The sequence below is a fragment of the Microtus pennsylvanicus genome, chromosome 5 (assembly GCF_037038515.1).
Source record: "Microtus pennsylvanicus isolate mMicPen1 chromosome 5, mMicPen1.hap1, whole genome shotgun sequence".
In the NCBI taxonomy this organism is placed as follows: domain Eukaryota; kingdom Metazoa; phylum Chordata; class Mammalia; order Rodentia; family Cricetidae; genus Microtus; species Microtus pennsylvanicus.
In genome coordinates this window covers 92,892,354-92,910,369 of record NC_134583.1, presented here as the reverse complement: position 1 = coordinate 92,910,369, position 18,016 = coordinate 92,892,354, and the positions used below count along the sequence as shown (strand labels likewise).

Here is an 18,016-nt window from a genome sequence, read left to right as displayed (position 1 = left end):
GCATGGCAGTGCCTACCTACAACCCCAGCACTCAGGGGGTTGAGGTAAGGAGACAATGTGTTGGAGGCCTGCCTGAGCTGTATAGTGAGCCCCTGTCTCAAAAAACAAGAAAGAAGAAAAAAGATGAATAGATTTTTGAGAAGCAAAGCCTGAGCTTCCTGTTGGTTTGTTTATCTTTTCTGTCCCGTTCCCAACATCTATCAAAATGTCTTACAAAACAACCTAGTGCTTTATGAATGTTTACTCTCTTGGAGAAGTGACACGGGGTGCTAAGTCCTCAGCTGCTCCCAAGGTCGAGCGATCTTCACGGAACACTAAGTGCATGGTCTTGGGGCCTGCCTGGACTGATGAGCCCTGCCCCTCAGAGCACAGTCCCCTGTGAAGGGGAGGAGGCAGAACAGCAGCTCTACAGGGGCTGTGTCTGAGTAACCCACATCTGCAGATGAAAGGGTCTACACTGAGGCCCGCCGCCCACCTTCCTAACTGCATCTGGAGAGCTCTGCTCTAAGGACAAATGGAGACACAGATGGGGCTAACTCCCGCGGCTGGAGCAGAGGAGCGCTCTTTTTGTATTGCTGACCCCACTCAATAAAAGCTGAGAGTGAGCCCGCGGCCAGCTTCACTCAGTGGACTCTCAGATGATGGCCCGCATTCAGCCCTGAGGCACCCTCATCACCCACAGGGAAGGGATGGGATAGAGAACCCAGACTAGTCTCCACGTGGGGCTTCCCAGGGTCATCTGGTCCACCTCCAAGGCATGGATCCCATTGTAGGTGCAGCCAGGGCAGCTCTTGGGTTAATTGTCTCTCTCTGTTGGTTTTCCTTTGTTTCCTTTGTTTCTTCCTTTGACGTGTGTTTCTATAAATAGGCTACCCTTCCACCTGAACATCTGTGTCCCACAAAGGTTTCTCAAAAGTTGCAGATGGGTGTCACTGCCATCCTTCATTCCTGCCCCAGTTTAAAATAAGAACCCAGTGTCACCGCCCCCCATCACCTTCCTGCCCCCCTCTTAGTTTGCTGGTATCACCCTGGGTGTCCTTCAGGCTGTAGGTGCTCAGGCCACACCAGAGCTAGGAGTGACACGCCTGGACATGAAGGTTCCTGAGTTCATCACTTTTTAATTAAGCAAGATGAACCAATGAAAAGTAATTAGAAGTGGGGCTTCAAAGGGGCAGTGTGGGCATCATAAACTACCATCCCAAAGGAGCGGTGTGGGCATCGTAAGCTGCTATCCCAAAGGAGCAGTGTGGGCATCATAAGCTGCTATCCCAAAGGAGCGGTGTGGGCATCGTAAGCTACCATCCCAAAGGAGCAGTGTGGGCATCGTAAGCTGCTATCCCAAAGGAGCAGTGTGGGCATCGTAAGCTGCTATCCCAAAGGCAGAGAGAGATGGGGAGGGGGGCAGGATCTCGCTATTCATCCCAGGCTAACTTCTAACTCATCATCTTCCTGACTTGGCCAACTAAGAGCTGGAATGACAGACCTGCACCACCACACCCAGCTGAGAAATGGTTTTTATTCTCATCCAGAATGGAAGCCATCCCCCTGCTCCCACATTCTTCATGGTTTTCATTCAGTTTGCCAATATATAACCTGCTCACGTCCAAGGGCTCCTCATCCCCCCTACCCTCACTTGCTCCTTTATCTCATGTAAGAGTGGCAGCCATTGTGATTAGCCCCAGGAAGATTCAAACCCAGCCCACACTGTAGGTGAGATCTCTTCTCTCTCACCGTTAGCCTCTCTTCCGGCACCAAGGGTGGGGCTAGGCTCTGCTCCATCCATTCAAGGACATCTGATTCTCCTCCACTAGGACAGCGCCCACACAAAAACCAGAAAGCAAAGCTTTATGTGTGTGCAACAAGTTTATCATCACCGCCATCTCCGCAGCCACCCCCTCCCCAGGATCTGGATCTGTAGGTACACCTCCGGTCTGAGAGGCTTCCTTGGGGGTGGGGAGTTACAAAGGACCTTTGGCAGCATCTAAGCAGTCAAGGGAAGAGCGCTCATTGGCACACAGTCCAGGTGGTCCAGCCCTCACTTTCAGGCATGGCTGAAGGAGGGGCTTCCATCACGGCTTTATATCAACATGACCCAACTTCAACTCAGCAGCATCAGAATCCACAACCAAGATGCCCAAACCAGAGCAAAGCAGTGCTGTAAGGACTGGCCCTTGCACACAGAACCCTCTCCTCTCGCTAAATGCAGGACTGAGGCCCACGGATGGCTGGCAAAGCCCAGGACCCTGCCTAACTTTGGAGATGAGGCTTTCCCCTTTCTCAGGCCCCAAACCGGCCATCCAGAGGCCAATCTGATGTGCAGATGAGCAGATTGCAATGCTGAGGATGAACCCATGGCCCACCCATGCCAGACAAACAGCCTTTTCTTAATTTTTTAAATTTTTATGTTTTTGGAGACAAAGTCTTATTAAACTGCCCAAGTTGACCACCGAATGGGTGTCAAACATATGTGCCACCACAGTCCCCAAGCCTTGCACCAGGGTGGGACAGGCATGGGTATAGCACTCTTCAGTTTGCTTTGCCTGGCTTTGCCTGAGGTTTCCACGGGTCCAGGAAGTTCGTGACCTGGGAAGGGGCCATGAAAGGCATCTAGAACACTGCAGGGTGTTTGTGAGTGAACAGATGGATTGATACAAACTTGTTCCTCCAGGAAGCCCTCCTTCCCCAAAAGGTCCACAGCCAACCACACTAGTTATGGAGCTGTTATTAGCCCCTGGTCCTTCTTCATTAAGACGCCTGCTGTCTCAAGAGTCATTTAAAAAGACGGCTTCTGCTGGCAGGTACCAGTCATGCATACCTGAGCATGAATTCTTTCTCGGAGTTCTTAATTCTTAGGGCTGAAACAGAGACCACGTTGTCCATATGATGTACTTTTCCAGATCGAGCCATTGGCCAGGAGCAGGGCCACATGACCGGTAAACCCCTTGGGATTTGATGGCTGCACCATCACTGATGCAGGCAGTCCATTTGGCCCTTGTACCATAAAAAGCCGGTACTGAAGTCCAGGCAATAACGCTGGCTCTAACCCAGTTCATCTAAGACTCCTAAAAGATACAAATTTCTGATCACTTGGATGCAACCATCAGTCCTCTTTTCCCGCCTTACGAACGACAAAGACTGCTCCTGGAGGGCACGCGGCGTCCGAGAATGACAGACAGCAAGCAGCACGCGGGCCCTCACGCTCGGAAGCTGTTTTCTACAGAGTCTCGTCTTGTCAAAGGTTTGTGGGAGCAGGATGTGATTCATAACTCGCGTCCAGTGTCATATTTTCAAGACTGAAATTTGAAAAGAACACTTACATCATTATTTTAGAATAAACTTAGTGGGACAGAACTGTGATGCCTCCCCCTCCGCCAGCACGTCACGCAGTCCCGGGTCCTTGAGCTCTTCACGGAGCCTTCATCTTTCTTTCTTTTTAGGTTTTTGAGAGGGAGGCTGTGTGGGAGGGTGAGTGTTGACAAGTGAGCAAAACAGAAAACATCCTAAAGTTTGATGGGGAGATGAGTTAATTGGGGTGTCACGACCTCCCCATCCGGGGCCAGCATGGGCACAGACCTGTGCAGACTGCTTCACTCGATCCCCCGCTTTCCAGCTGCTGCGTTTCTTGCTCTACCACCATCTTAATGATGTAATTGGCCCTACACTGGAAAAAACTTAAAAAAAAAATCCACTTGGCTGACATGTAACTTACATGCAATAAAAGGCATCCACTTAAGCAGATGGGGGTTGGGGTGGTTCGGTGGTCATGAGCACCCTCTGGTCTAGAGGATCTGAGTAATGTTCTCAGCACTCACAATGGGAGACTCACAGCCACATGTAGGTCCAACTTCAGGGGATCCGACACCCACTTCTAGCCTGTAGGACCTGAGATTTTATTTCTCTTGGGCAAATGCGATATAGGAAATATGTTTTCACCACATAGAAACTGCCGATCATAGGGAGGGGAGAACCTATTACCGCTGCCTTGCTAACCAGACACGCCGTCAAACTGCCTTCTAACTGACTTAGTTTACACCTGTAGATTGGTGCTGTCCTCACCCTGCCCAGAGAAGCTTCTCTCTGCGGTGGGCAGCAGCCAGGGCAGAGGCTCGGAACTGGTCAAAGTGCTCCAAACAGGACACAGATATGAACCCCTCCCTGGAGATTCAGGTTCATTGTCAAAGAGGGAAGGAAGAATGAGAGAGCTGGAGGATGGGGAGGAGAGCAGTGAACCGCTGTCTTCTGGTGACAGCCAAGGTACACACTGCTCACCGCAGCCACATAAGATTCTGAAAGGATGAGAACAGGGGAGGGTGTGCTGACATGCTGGGGGTCCCTGGGAGAGCGGGATGGGGGACTTATGGGTGGATGAGATCAAGCTACATTGCGTAGATGATGTCAAAGAAAAATAAAATACATTTTATTTTTTAAAAACAATTTAAAAAGTCAAAAGACAAGTAAAAAAGATATCGAGAGAAAATAATTATGTGATAAATTCAGCTTTGTGCCTACATTTTTCCGTACATTTTTTTGTTTGGTTACATATGTACCTTTAAAAATATATTATTTTGTGTGGTTACAAAAGAAAAATGATGTCAGGTGTTGGTATACACCTTTAATTCCAGTAGTAGGGAGGCAGAGGCAGGTTGATCTCTGAGTTCAGAGCCAGCCTGGTCTATAGAGCAAGTTCCGGGACAGCCAGGGCCACACTGAGAAAACCTGCTGGGGGCCAGGGGGCAGGGGAAAAGGAAAAGACACTGCTGAAGCTTTTCCAGAGTGGGAGCACATTACACAGCTGCGTGCTCAACGTGGAGTCTCTGGTTCTGCTTGCAGCAGTCACATGCAGCATACCTGTCTGGAAAAGAGCTGTTCTCAACCTGGGAGTCACGACCCTTTCACAGGGGTGAAATAGCCAATATCCTGTGTATATCAGATAGTAACATTACGGTTTATAACAGCAGCAAAATTACAGTTATGAAGTAGCAATAAAAATAATTGTAAGGTTGGAAGGGGTCGCCACAACAAGAGGAACTTCACTAAAGTTTGGCAGCATTAGGAGGGTTGAGAACCACTGAGTCAAATAGTGATCATTCACCACCCTCCCCTGCAACCGTCGCTTATAATTTAGAGCCACTTCACCTAAAAGTATGAAGAGGTTGAAGGAAGACACATTGAGCCTTGGGTTGTAAAGATATTTTATAAGTGTTATATGCGTGTGTTTATAAATATATATAGTGTTTATTTATATATAAGTGTTTATATATGTGTTATATATAAGTGTTTTTATATATAAGTGTTATACACACACACACACATATACAAGGTCTCACTGCATAGCCCCTGTCTGGCAGGGAACTTGCTATGTAGATCAGACTTTCTTTCAAACTCACAGAGATCTGCTTGTCTCTACCTCCTCGTGGCTGGGTTTAAAAGCATGCACTGCCACACCTGGCTATAAAAAAGCTAATATATATATATATATATATATATATATATATATATATATACACATACATACATATTACTGAAAATATATATATTAATGAATATATTTCAGATATATATTACTGAAAAGAATCAAATTAGGGCTCCAGATCCCAACCATCAAGGTGTGAAATCCCCCGCATTGTTTGCCAGGTGTTTGTGTGCTTCGCGGTGACAAAGGAGATGCGCTGCACTTTTTTAACGGGTTATTGTCACTTCCTAAAACACCTTCCTTATTTGCAGGCACAGGACCTGTCACAGTAAAATTCAAAAATTACGTTAGAAAGGTAAGTGGGGCTGGGGATGCAGTTCAAAGGTAGGATGCTGCCTAGCCTTCCTGAAGAAGCGCTGGGTTCCACCCCCAGCACCACTTAAACCAGGCATAGCAGTGTAGGCTGTAATCCAGGCTGGTGGTGGAGGCAGGAGGATCAAAAAGCTCAAAGTCAACCTTGGTTGCGTAGCAACTTTGAGACCAACCTAAGCTACTTGATACCTTGTCTTGAAAAGTCAAATAAAAATAAAAAATTGGTAAAAAAAAAAAAAAACAGAAATAAGACATTCCTTCTCAAAGCTAACAATACACAATTCACTCTTCTGAAATGCCTCAAATGCATTCAGCCCTTCGGCCCGATAGACGCTGCAATATGAACACTGAGTGCTTGAAACACATACAGTCTTGAAAAATATTGAAAGTTCTCATCATTTGTCAAAAAATTATTATTATTTACTTTACGGGGGCATTGGACGCACGTGGGCCGCGGTGCACACATGGAGGTCAGAAGTTGGTTCTCTTCTTCCACCATGTGCTCCTGCCTCTGCTTTCCTGGTTGTTAAATTAAATTAGCCGTATTAATTGGAGGAATTAAAGAAATGTGCTACTATGTTGGTTAAGGAAGAAAATATATTTCTCACTCTTGAGTAAATTCTTAGGGTAGGAGGTTATTTTTTTTTTCTATTTCTAATCTTTTCCTTTGGAAACTGCTTACATTTTCGTCTGCCCCGAGGCGCTTATCTTTCAAGGATGCACGTGTTTTTAATCCCCGACATTTACAGCAGTACCCACTCCCAACTGCTCTGAGCGAAGGTTAAAAGAGCGAGCGTAGATGAGGCGCTAACCCTTTTTCCTATTGTTCTTTCTTATCAGACAGCTGAAACGTTTGCTCATATTGCTTGTGGTTTGCAGAATTTTAATATCTATTTCATTTTTCTTTTGGAGCTTGCCTTGACTCAGATAAACACCGTCTATAGCACCACAGCCCTGAGGATGAAACCCAGAGCCTCATGCGTGCAGGGCCAGCCCCAGGCCACCGGTTTCATCCCAGCCCTGGCACTAAAACCTAATGCCTGGAGGAGAAGCTCCTTTCGCCTGCCTCTCTTGTTTTTTAGCAGAATCTTAGAGCCAGGCAGGGTGATGCATGCCTGTAATCCCAGGACTCAGGAGGCAGGGGCTGAAGGGTCCTGTTTCTAAGGCTGTCTTAGGCTACATAGTTAGACCAACTCAATAAACAAACATCGTTGGTAAATTTTACCAATGTATCTTTGGTTAACTTTGAATTATTTAAATGCACCATCAGCACCACCATCATGGTCTACAAAACTGTCTGGGTTAGGGAAGGCTGCTTTTGACTGGTGAGCCTTGAGGTCTGGTATTCAGGGTACCTTTGTTCTTTTGACACCTCCCCTCTGCTCCCTGGGTCTTTACTGGAGTGACAGCAGGCTTTGGAACTCAAGTTCTCCAGCATTTATCATTCCCTGGGACAGCCTCTGAGTGTCAAACTGACAAGCTCAAAGACTCTTGCTTAAATGATTAGTGAAGGGTTCTTGTCTTGTTTTAATATTTATTTAGTCTCCCCCCCCCCCCGTGTGTCTGTCTGTCTCTCTGTGTGTGTCTGTGTACCACGTGTATCCAGGAGTCTCTGGAGGTCAGCAGACCATGTGGGTTCTGGGAACTGAATCTGAGTTCTCTGTAGGAACAGTGAGCTCTTCTTACCTGCTGAGCGACCTCTTTAGTCTCCTCTTTTTGTTGAGTTTTTATTGTTGTTGTTTGTTTTGTTTTGTTTTGGAGACAGGATCTTGCATAGCTCAGGCTACTCTCAAATTCAGTAGTTGCTGACGGTGACCTTGATCTTCTGATCCTCCTGGCTCCACTCCTAAGCACTGGGATTACAATCAATGTCACCACACTTTTTTTTTTTTTTTTTTTTTTTGGTGCTGGAAATAGAACTCAGGGCTTCATGCATGTTAGGCAAACAGTCCCCCCAACTGAGTTACACTGCAGCCCAGTTAGGGAAGGTGTAAAAAAAAATCAGTCCCCTAGCTGATGAACTTGGGTAACACAGGTACCCTCTCATGCTGGCAGTTGGAAGGAGGCTGTTGTTTGAAGTGGCTGGAACACGTATACTGAAGGTTTTAAATTTGAGCTCATATTGCTTTGTGATTTCAAATTTTAAGTTCCGTTTCTATTTTTCTTTAGGAGTTGGCTTTACCTTGTGTGGTTTCACCAGGAGAATGACATTTAGAAACTGCTAAGAAACCAGGTGTCTCGCATCTATAAAGCCAGCCAGTACACATGGAAAGCAGAGAGGTTTTAGACAGCTTTAAGATGATGCTCTTTAAAAACTCGGCGGGGTTTTTCAAGCCCATTCCATATGGCGGGATGCCTTGCCCAGTCTTGATGTGTGTGTTGGGGGGCATCCTGCCTCAACTGAAAGTGCCAGAACTTATTGACTCCTCATTACCCCTTCTGAGAAGTGGATTGGGGTGGGTTAGGAGGAGGTGCAGGATGGGGGTGGGGGTGAGCGGGAGGAGGGGAGAGAAGGGGAACTGTGGTTGTTACGTTTAAAAAAAAACAAAAACCTTGGCTGGATGGACAAGAAGTTTATCTGAGCGTTGCCTGTGAGGCTTTCAACTGGATGGGATCCTTTCTTATTAATTTTTAAGGGAATCTTAATAGTACAGAATGTAGGTCTGGTTTTCCAGTTTTTAAAAATAATTTTCCAAGTTTTAGACCAAAACCATGTTCCCTTAGTACCTGTTTTGTTCGTTTGCCTGTTTGCTTGATTATTTGGGAAACATTTCTCACTACGCAGACAGTCTGGCCTCACACTTTGCAGCCATTCTCGCATCTACTTGACAAATGCTGGGACTGCAGACTGAAGTCGCCACACCCAGCCTCCCTTGATGAGTTCTTGTAGCTTATCTTAAACGATCCAATTAATGAGTTCTTTGTTTTTGTTTTTTAAATGAATTTAGGGATTGGAAAGATGATCAGTGGTTAAGAGCACCGGCCGTTCTTCCGGAGGACTGTTTGAGTCCCAGGACCCACACAGCAGCTCACAAATGTCTGTTACTCCACTTCCAGGGGATTTAACTCCTGCTTTTGGCCTCCTTGGGCACCAGACACATATATGGTACAGATACATATGTGCAGGCAAAACACCCAGACGAGAGAGAGTGAGAGGAGAGAGAGAGAGTCTAGGGACTACTAAAAGCTTTAACACTGCATGAAACCTAAGAGAGAAGGCAAAAATAATCTAAAAGCTCACCATGGATACCTACCTTGTACAATGACAGGTAGGTGTATATATCTACATATTCCCATTCTCTCTCTCCCCCTCCCTGCTGCCCTCATTCCCTCCCTCCACATTCTGCAAGCTGCTCTTCACTTGCCGCTATTCCGTAGACATCCCCTCCCCCACGATAACCGCCCATCTCGCTCATTCCTACTCAATGGTCCGCACTAAAATGTTTCCACCTTGCACAGCTGTCCCATTATTTACTGACGAATATTCTCTCTGACGCCCATCCATATTTGAAGTATCTCACTTGGTCACAGACCTCAATAGGTGGCCTGGGTGGAGAGCTGGCCTGTACGCCATCCTCTTATCCAGCCCATTCCCGCATCAGAGCCTCGACCAACAACGGGCAGTGGGGATTGCAATACGAAGGAGTGCTTGCGTAACCGAGAGTAAACCACACAGCTAAGGATCTCCTTTATCTGTAATATTGTGCAGTGCCAACCCTTGGGCTTAAATGGCTCCCCATCTACAAGGTGGTTTCTGGTGTCTTCTTGAGTCCTAACATGCCGGGTGCATCTCTGTGTTCAGAAGCACAACTGTGTAGCCTCTGCTTTACAAACACATGTGGGCACACACGCACACAGAGACAGACAGAGACATAGAGAGACAGAGAGACAGGGAGAGACAGAGGGTGCCCTCAGCTCTGAACTGGCTCTAGGGCACCTGTCTCCACACTACCCACTGTCAACACTGCTCCAGGCCCCATCAGTCTTCAGAACACTGACTTCTTAGCAAAGAGCCTCTGAGGCTGAACAGCAAGCAAGAGAACGGAGTTCAAGGCTGGAAAGATGGCTCCGCAGATAAGGAGCTTGCTGTGTAAGCATGAGGACCAGAGTTCTAATCCCCAGCACCTCTGTAAAAGCCAGGCATGGCGATACATGTCTATAACCCCAGCACAGGCAGATCCCAGAGGCTTGCTGGCCAGTCAGTCTAACTGAAATGGTGAGCTCCAGATTCAGCGAGAGACCCTGTCTCTAAAGACAAGGCAGAGAATGAATGTGTGAAGGAAGACATAGACACCAACTCCTGGCCACCACACATATAAGTGCACTTATGCACACACATAGGGTAATAGAGGAAGATTTTAAATTAGGGAAAGACCTAGTCTGCTGAAAAATTCCTGCTCCAACAAAGTTACATCTATTCACAAGTTTCTGAGACTTTCATTTGACTCTGCTTTGAGGCAGACCTCCAGGCACAGAGAGATTTTTTTCAAAGAAACGGGTCCATGAAACTTGCTGCTTATTGCTCATGGAGATGCTGAAACCACTTTTCAGGAGAGCAGAGAGAGTTCTCAGGCTTTGGGGTCACTTCTTTGCTTTGCCTACCAGGAATTTCAGAAGCAATCCCATGCTCCACCCCTTACCAAGTGGGTGGGCCTTATGGTATGAGGCATTATGGCTAGGCTTCCCATCAAATCCATCTTATTTTATACCATCTTATTTTATACCCTGCTTTCTGTTCCTCTGGGTACTTCGTGATTATTTTTCAACATTTTCCAGCATATGCACTGCTAACTCATATCCATGAAGGAAGGAGAGGTAGAACAGATAAGTGTTTTCTTCATTGCACACTCTTCTTTTTGAGTGTGTGTGTGTGTGTGTGTGTGTGTGTGTGTGTGCGCGCGCGTGTGTGCACAGTGGATGCCAGAGAACAACCTTGGTCATCCTCAGGAAGGCCATCCACCTCCTTTGAAGCAGGGCCTCTCACTGGCCCAGATCTCACTAATTAGGTGAGGCCAGCTGGCCAGTGAGCCCCAGGAACCCTTCCTGCCTCCTGTCTCTGCTTCCCCAGTACTGGGATTATAAGCATAGATCATCATTTTGACCTGGGCTCTGGGCATTAAAACCAGATGCTCCTGTTTGAAGGCAAATGCTTTCCTGCCTGCGCTGACCCCCAGTGCCCCCATTGGACATTCCTGCCCATTAAAACAGACCTGCTGTCTTTGCCTAGCAAGGTAAGGTGACAAAGTCAGTGTGCACAGTGATCTATGATAAGCTGGCTTCTGTGAATCCAGAACTTTGCATTCACGACCTACAGGAATCTAAGGGCACAAGAAAGATGGTCAAATCAGGCATACATCCCCATCACAGGGCACAGCCAGCACCCTCCTTCTGATCTTAAACATCTGTGCCAAGCTTTGCATCCCTCAGCTGGTGCCTGCCTCCACTACAAAGCCCTCATTGACCTGAGCATCCAGAACTGGAAGGGCCACTCTTCTTCCACTCCGTTCCTCCTTCAGCCTTTCAGCACTGTTCGGCCCCATGCCACATCCCACCTCCGGGTCCCTCACTAATGCTGCTTCTTGAAATGCTAGTCTGGTTTCAAGAGAGATCACCGTCCATTTCCTGCTTGGCTGCATGCAGCCTTTCCCTCTTAGCCCGTGCTCAGCTAAACTATCTGTGATGAGTCCATGTTCAGATCATCCCCAGCACCCAGCCCAGCACCACGAAGCAATGGCTCCCAAGAAACAATCACAGAGATCACAGGGCAATGTTTACTGCGCATGCCCCTGGTACCTGGAGGGGGACTTGGCCTCCATCTCTTATCCCATGAAGTGTGGAGAATCACTGAGCCCACCCAAGCCTCTAGGGGTTTTACTTCCCTTCTCTGTTTCCGCACCTCCTTGGGTGGCTGTGGTTCTGCTGTGCTGAGGGGTGTCAGTCACATACAAATGCCAGGCATGGATAATGGCATGATTATCGAGTTACTGTGACCGTGCTCAGCATGAACGGGACTCAGCCAGAGTCACAGACGGTGCCGTCTGGCTCTATCACTCTGTCTAAATTTCCAAAGCCCGTCTGCCGTTCACACGCTGTCAGTGCACATTTTCTTCTCTGTACAAACGCCACAGTTTTGCTACGGGGAGAGAAGAGGCTTTGCCTTCCTTTCTGTTTTATTTTGTAGAGAGATGTTGCTCTACAGTCATAGGATGTTACCTTAGCCTGGTTCTTTTTTTTTTTTTTCTTAGAATGAATGGGCTGATTCTGGCTATGCTATCCTGGCCCTCTAGGTGTTTTTCCTCTTATTTCCTGTGTGTGTGTGTGCGCGCCTGCATGTGGAGAAGGAAGATGCTTCATGATGTACAGAGGACAACTTTTAGGATCTGAGGATTGAACACAGGTCATCAGACTTGGCAGCTAGTACTTTTTCCTGTGGGCCACCATCTCACTGAGCTCCCTATAAGTGGTTTTAAAAAATAAATAAAACATCAGAATCTGGGGAGAGAAACCACCCACAGCCCTTCTTTGTCTCCCACAAACCATTCTGCCCTGACCCCAGTCCCTTATCCTGCCGCATGACTCTGTTTCCCCATGTGGCCTCCCTGGATTCTGCCTCATGCCTGGTTGTGGCGTTTTCCTGGGCTCATCTGTAATGACCTAGCCTGCTACTGGGGTGGGAGCTTTGTTTTGTTTTGTAACCCAGGCCTGGGACTCATTATGTAGCTGAGGATGCTCCTGCCTCCATCTCTGTCATCCTGAGCTTGGCTGATGCGCTGGGAATCCAGGTCTTTGTGTGCACAGAGCAGGTACTCTTTCTACTGAGCTCCAGCCCAGCTCTCAGCCAGTTACTGTCAATGCAGTTTCATCTAAGTGGCTCTTTGTTTGGTGCCTTTCTTTTAGCTCCTTTCTAAGTGACACATTAGTCTTTACCCAACAGAGAAGCCTGGAGTGAGCTATTTTAAACCCGTACGTTTTTATCTTCTTCTAAATTGAGTTCTTTCAGCTAGTACATTTAAAGCAAGAAGTGTAATCACGTTTTTCCTGGTTTAAGTGTAGTATTCAGTGAAAGCACCTCAGATATGCCCCCCCAAAATGCATCTATGACATGGGGGCAGCTTTGAGCCGAATCTCCTCTGCCTTACGGCAGGGTGCAAACTTTCTTTCATAAAAGGAATTCCAATTGTAAAGGTGTCCCATTCTCCCACAGGGAGAGAAGGGGCACTCTGCACCACTGGGGGCTGGCCAACGCCTGCCAAGGGACAAGGCTCCAACTGGAATCTGCAGGGCACGTTTCTCTTCCTACATATTTACCACAACCAGCTGGTCCTAGAGCCCCGTCTACTTCCTTCTCCAGAGCTGTTGCCCAGAGTGTTCTGTGAGCCCCAGGTTTCACCCCTTCTGTGGTTTCTACTTCTTTCCATTCATACATGAAAAATACAATTTTTTCTGATGTGAATATTTTTCTCTGCCTGATTCTTGGTCCCTGACTGCTGAATCAAAAAAAAAAAAAAAAAAAAAGACAGAACAAAAGAAAAAGATCTTTTGCAAATAAAACAAAACAAAAACCTACCTCTCCTGCATAGTCACGTGCTAACATTTTAAAAAATGCACAGACATATGAACAAGAACATAGAAATTACCTATGAACCTCCCCTCTACTTTCGAGACCAGAAATGCCTTATTTCGGCGTCACTCACCCTAATTCCCGGCTCTGCATATCCGCATGCCAGTTACCACAGAACAGTGTGAGCGAGTGGGGGAGCAGAGTTGCAGACACCAGACGGCTGCTTCTCCTCCCAGCTACCTGACCTTGAGTGCATGACCTTGGGTGCCACTTAACCTTCCCAGGGAGGAGAGGGCTTGCTCCACAGGATTGTTGCCAAGCCTCTATAACGTCAGACTCTGTATGAGCTGGGGATGCGGCCCAGCTGGCGGAGGGTCTGTCTAGCAGGTGTAGTGGCACATAACAGCAGGTAAGAAGATCAAAGTCTAAGGTCACCCTCCTCTACATATAGAATTTGGGGCCAGCCTGGGCTACATGAAGCCCTGTTTTACACAAACAAAAGGCTCAGCAAGAGCTGCATACAGCCTGGCCACCGTTGGCGTCCATGAAATGACATCAGCTTAAACAGAAGCTTTCATTTTCATAAGTGAGCCTCTATAGCCAACATCTTATGAATTAAAATACAATCTAATCATATATATTTAATATCTTATAAGTTAAAATACCAATCAGTTACTTACAAGTTGAACTGTGTGATGTGGACAATTCCAAGCCCATGGTCACATAGGCAGCCCAGGTTAAACTCAGTGAGTCACAAAACCAAACAAAAAGACCCAAATTCAGAAAAGGGAGGAGGGGTCTTGACAGGGATTTAGGAGAGAAAAGAGGGGATGAGATGAGAGGAACCCAAATACATCATACACATGTGTGAAACTGTCAAAGAAAAGAATTAATGAAAGCTCGTCTTTAAATGAATAAAATAAGACATAACTGTGATTACTATCTCCTATGAAGCAGGCTGGTCGCACGTCAGAGCCCATGCTTAGTAGGCATCCCCATTAAATGGAATCATTTATTTTTAAGAGAGCCAACTGCTCTTCTCAATGTCATAAAAGCACAGCCAGGTTAGGAGGGTCATTAGATCCAGTCCAGCTTCACTCGGCTTCATTAGCGCGACTGTAAAGTGGCTTCCTGAGCATTGCGGTGTTTGATTTATGAACATCGGCTAAAACAAATGCTTCGCCTCTGGAGGGAACCAAACAGTGAGCAAATGTACTCCTGGAGTCTGAACAGAAATATTTTCTTCTGGACCCTGTGGGCAAGGGCAGTGACCACCTCCTGGGGCCCTGAAAGGAATAGGAGAGATGGTGGAGGGGGTATATATCTCACAGGTCTCAGGGAAACCACATTCCAGGGCACTCGTGCCTAACGAGACCTAGAACACACCCACGGGAGGGAACGGACACCAAGGTTCAGCAGAGTGAAGGGCCAGGGTCCCAGAGATAAGTGACAGAGCTTAGGATGCCGGCAGATGTAGAAGAACCATCTAAAGCCTTCCCCAACCCCAAGGGTCCCAAAGGGAGATAAGTGTCCTAAGTCCTAGGCAATTGCTCTGAATGAGCAGGCACGCAGGCCAAAGGCACAGTCACTTCACACCTAATGTTTCTATTCCCATCTGCTCCTGCGGCCAGATACCACCCAGGGGTAGCTCTGGGCATGTCTCATCTTCCCATCACGGGCTTTCTAAACCTGGGGAGACAGACAGCCTTGTCTTCCATCAACTCTCAAACCCCCACATACATAAGTACAGGGAGTTGAGTGGTACACTTTCGTGGGGCCCCAACACACGGAAGGTGGCCGTCCCAGAGGGCTAACACTGAGCACCCTGAATAGCAAGCATAGTCTCTCTGACACAGTGGAAGGGGAAGCAGAGAACAGAAAGTGCAGGCCCTGGGCCCCATGGCGGCTGGCTTCCCTCTAGTTCCTCACACCTAAGAGCTGCTTTAATTAACACTCGAGACTGTGGAGTTCTGAGCACTCCCAGCTCTCCTTCCTGGAGGAGCCGGGTCAAACCCAAGCCGCTCATCATTGTCCTCCTTGCCACGGCAGAAAATTACTTTGCCTCTTGGGAGAGAGCAAGCCGCTATTCAATTTAAATTGGTTTCCACAGCTGGCTGGCTGGCGGCAGTCCCTTGGCAGAGACATTGGAGGGATGAGAGCAGACTCCCAAATGAGAACAACTCTGTCGGGATTGTTGCTGGAGGGGGGCTGCTTTAGGAGGCCATGGAGTGGGCATGGACAGGGGCCTTGACACTTCAAGTCAGGTCAACCAGCAAGGAATGTCAGGTGTAAAATGGGACAGTCATAATCCTCAGCCAAAGAACCTGCTGGGGAAACTAAAAATACCTAACTGTCCACCGACTGGGGGACAGACAACATGTGCATCGCGTGGTACAAAAGCTCCGAGTATTCTGACCCTTCACCTCTGCCTCTGAAGTGCTGGGGTTACCCATCAGGTAACTGAGGAATTAATTAAGGCAATTAAGGAATTTAAGGTTATCCTTGGCTCCGTACAGAGTTCAAGGCTATCCTGGGCTACATGAGACCTTTTTTTTTTCTTTTTCTTTTAATAAAAGGAAACGAAGGGAGATGAAGACAGGGGAGAGATGATGGGGTGCACAGGTTGGGGGAGAAAAGAGAAGAGAAAGCTAGTACAGCAAGGATGGTCTCCAGGACGTTACACCAAGCACAGAAGAGCCGGTGGCGTGAGCATGAGTGAGGCATGCGCTGTGCAGACAAAGAACTGTAGCCATGCGAAGCGAAACACAAGTCCCTAAACAACGCCACATAGGAAAGGAGGGTGGCCGACTCCAAGTAAGCAATACAAGTGTCAAGAAATTGGGTTGTGTAGTCTTGAAAATGTGCTGAAAACCCCACTCGGCTGAATCGAATGCAGACTCCCTGGGTAGAGCTGTTTTCCAGAGTGCCTGGGAAAGGCGCTGCAGTGCAGGGCTCAGAACCCGCATGGGAAAGGGTTCTGAGGCTCCAGCTGCCCTGTGGCCAAGCTGTCTTCAGTAGCACTAGGGTTCGGCAGAGAGAGCTTTGCCCTACTGTCTGCCCCAGAGTCCACTCTGGGCTGCAGCACTCACCAGCTGGGTCGGAGGGCGTGTGACTTCCACCTCTGGGACTCAAAGCCTGCCACTCTATGGTGTTGATGGGACCGGTCTCACTTCGTGACTGAGAGGAGAATGAAATAAACGACAGCTTTAGCACTGGCCTTGCCCATGGCCAGGAGCTCTGTACGCTACAGCTTCTGTGATCACCACCAACACAGCTCAGTCCCTGCAGCCCTGGACAGCCTGGCTGTCCTCCAGGCACGTCCCGTTCAGTAGCTTGTGATGTGTATTCACTTGAGCCTCGAAACTAGACTTGGACATTTGTCCTGACGGCCCCATTCATCGCCCTAAGCATCACCCATGATGTGAGGTCAGCCTTCAAGTCCGAGTGGAAGGGTGGGTCCCAGGCTGTACAGGGGTAGGCAAGGAAGGGTCCAGAGTCAGGAAGAAGCCATGGGTGTGGCAGCACAGAGCCCCACCTGGCTAGCACGGAGAAACAGAAGACTATTTGACTTGTACAGGGTCCAATGTGCCTCCTGCCTCAAGTCCAAGGAAACAGGCTCAGAGATGCAACAACTTTTCCTGTGTCACACAGTTCTAAATAATCAAGCAAGAGTCAAACTCCATCTGTTTCTGCGAAGCACAAGTACCAGGACCCAAAGGAGAAGTGTAAGTGGAGGAAAAACTTGGGTTGAAGGCGGAGCAAAGGAAGTTCTGCTCCCACACACACACACACACACACACACACACACATCATGGTTGTAGAAACACCCAGATAAGACTACACTGAGAGCATTACTGAAAATGTAGGACCTTAGCCCCACACCGGAAAAACTGAAATGATTCTTTGGCCCTGAAATAGAGGAACTGTACCAAATTATTTAAGAAAAAAAAAAGTGCCTGTGTCAATCTAAAGAAGTTTGAAAACATCACCGCCAAATAATTCAGAAATACAGAAACACAGGTGGAGGGCTGGAGACCTAGGTCAGTGGTAGTACGTGCCTGGATTTGAACTCCCCGTATCTATAAAAGGAAGGTGGGGGAGGAATAGAGACTTGGAGGGAGGGCTGAGATCAGCACCAAGCGCTACTTTGCCTGGCCAACGGATCATAACAGACATGAAGCCTCCACTTCCTCCGGCTCTGGGTTTGTGCAGTTGAGCCAGCAGTGTGACAAGTAGCACCCTCACGCTGACTTTTCGCAGCCTCATGCAGAGCCTCATGCACAGAGCGGGAAACTGAGGGGACATTGATTGGTCCCTGATGGCCCTAGCCACCTAGCTCCAGCTATGGACCTGCAAGTTCTGGCCAGCGTAGCTCTAGCTGGGATCCTAAAAAACCCAAAGGTACTTTTCCCCACTTAGCCAACACCTCTGATGCCCAGGCAGGACAGGATAGAAAATACTTTGACCCGCTGTCCATCCCAGGGTCCTAACTTACAGGTCTGAGGTCCACCCTCAAAGAGAGAGTTTTCTTTACCTGTAGACAGACACCCTTCCCCAGAATTCTCAAGAAGAGCTGAGGTTGAGAACTCCAAGAACCTAAAAAAGCCAGACTGGGGTTCAGCACTGTTACACGGAGCTACAATTTGGCCACATCTGGGCTCTTGTCCCAT

General features: G+C 47.8%; 1 long non-coding RNA gene across 1 annotated transcript in view; it reads right to left on the bottom strand.

The window, feature by feature from the left end:
* Positions 1–1,530: 1,530 nt before the first annotated feature.
* Positions 1,531–18,016, bottom strand: part of LOC142851077 (uncharacterized) — a 45,017-nt gene continuing 28,531 nt past the window's right edge. The window contains exons 2-3 of the long non-coding RNA XR_012910735.1: positions 16,436–16,523; positions 1,531–3,293 (exon numbers count right to left, since the gene is read on the bottom strand). This is a non-coding gene — a long non-coding RNA (uncharacterized LOC142851077). The remainder of the gene's footprint in view (positions 3,294–16,435; positions 16,524–18,016) is intronic.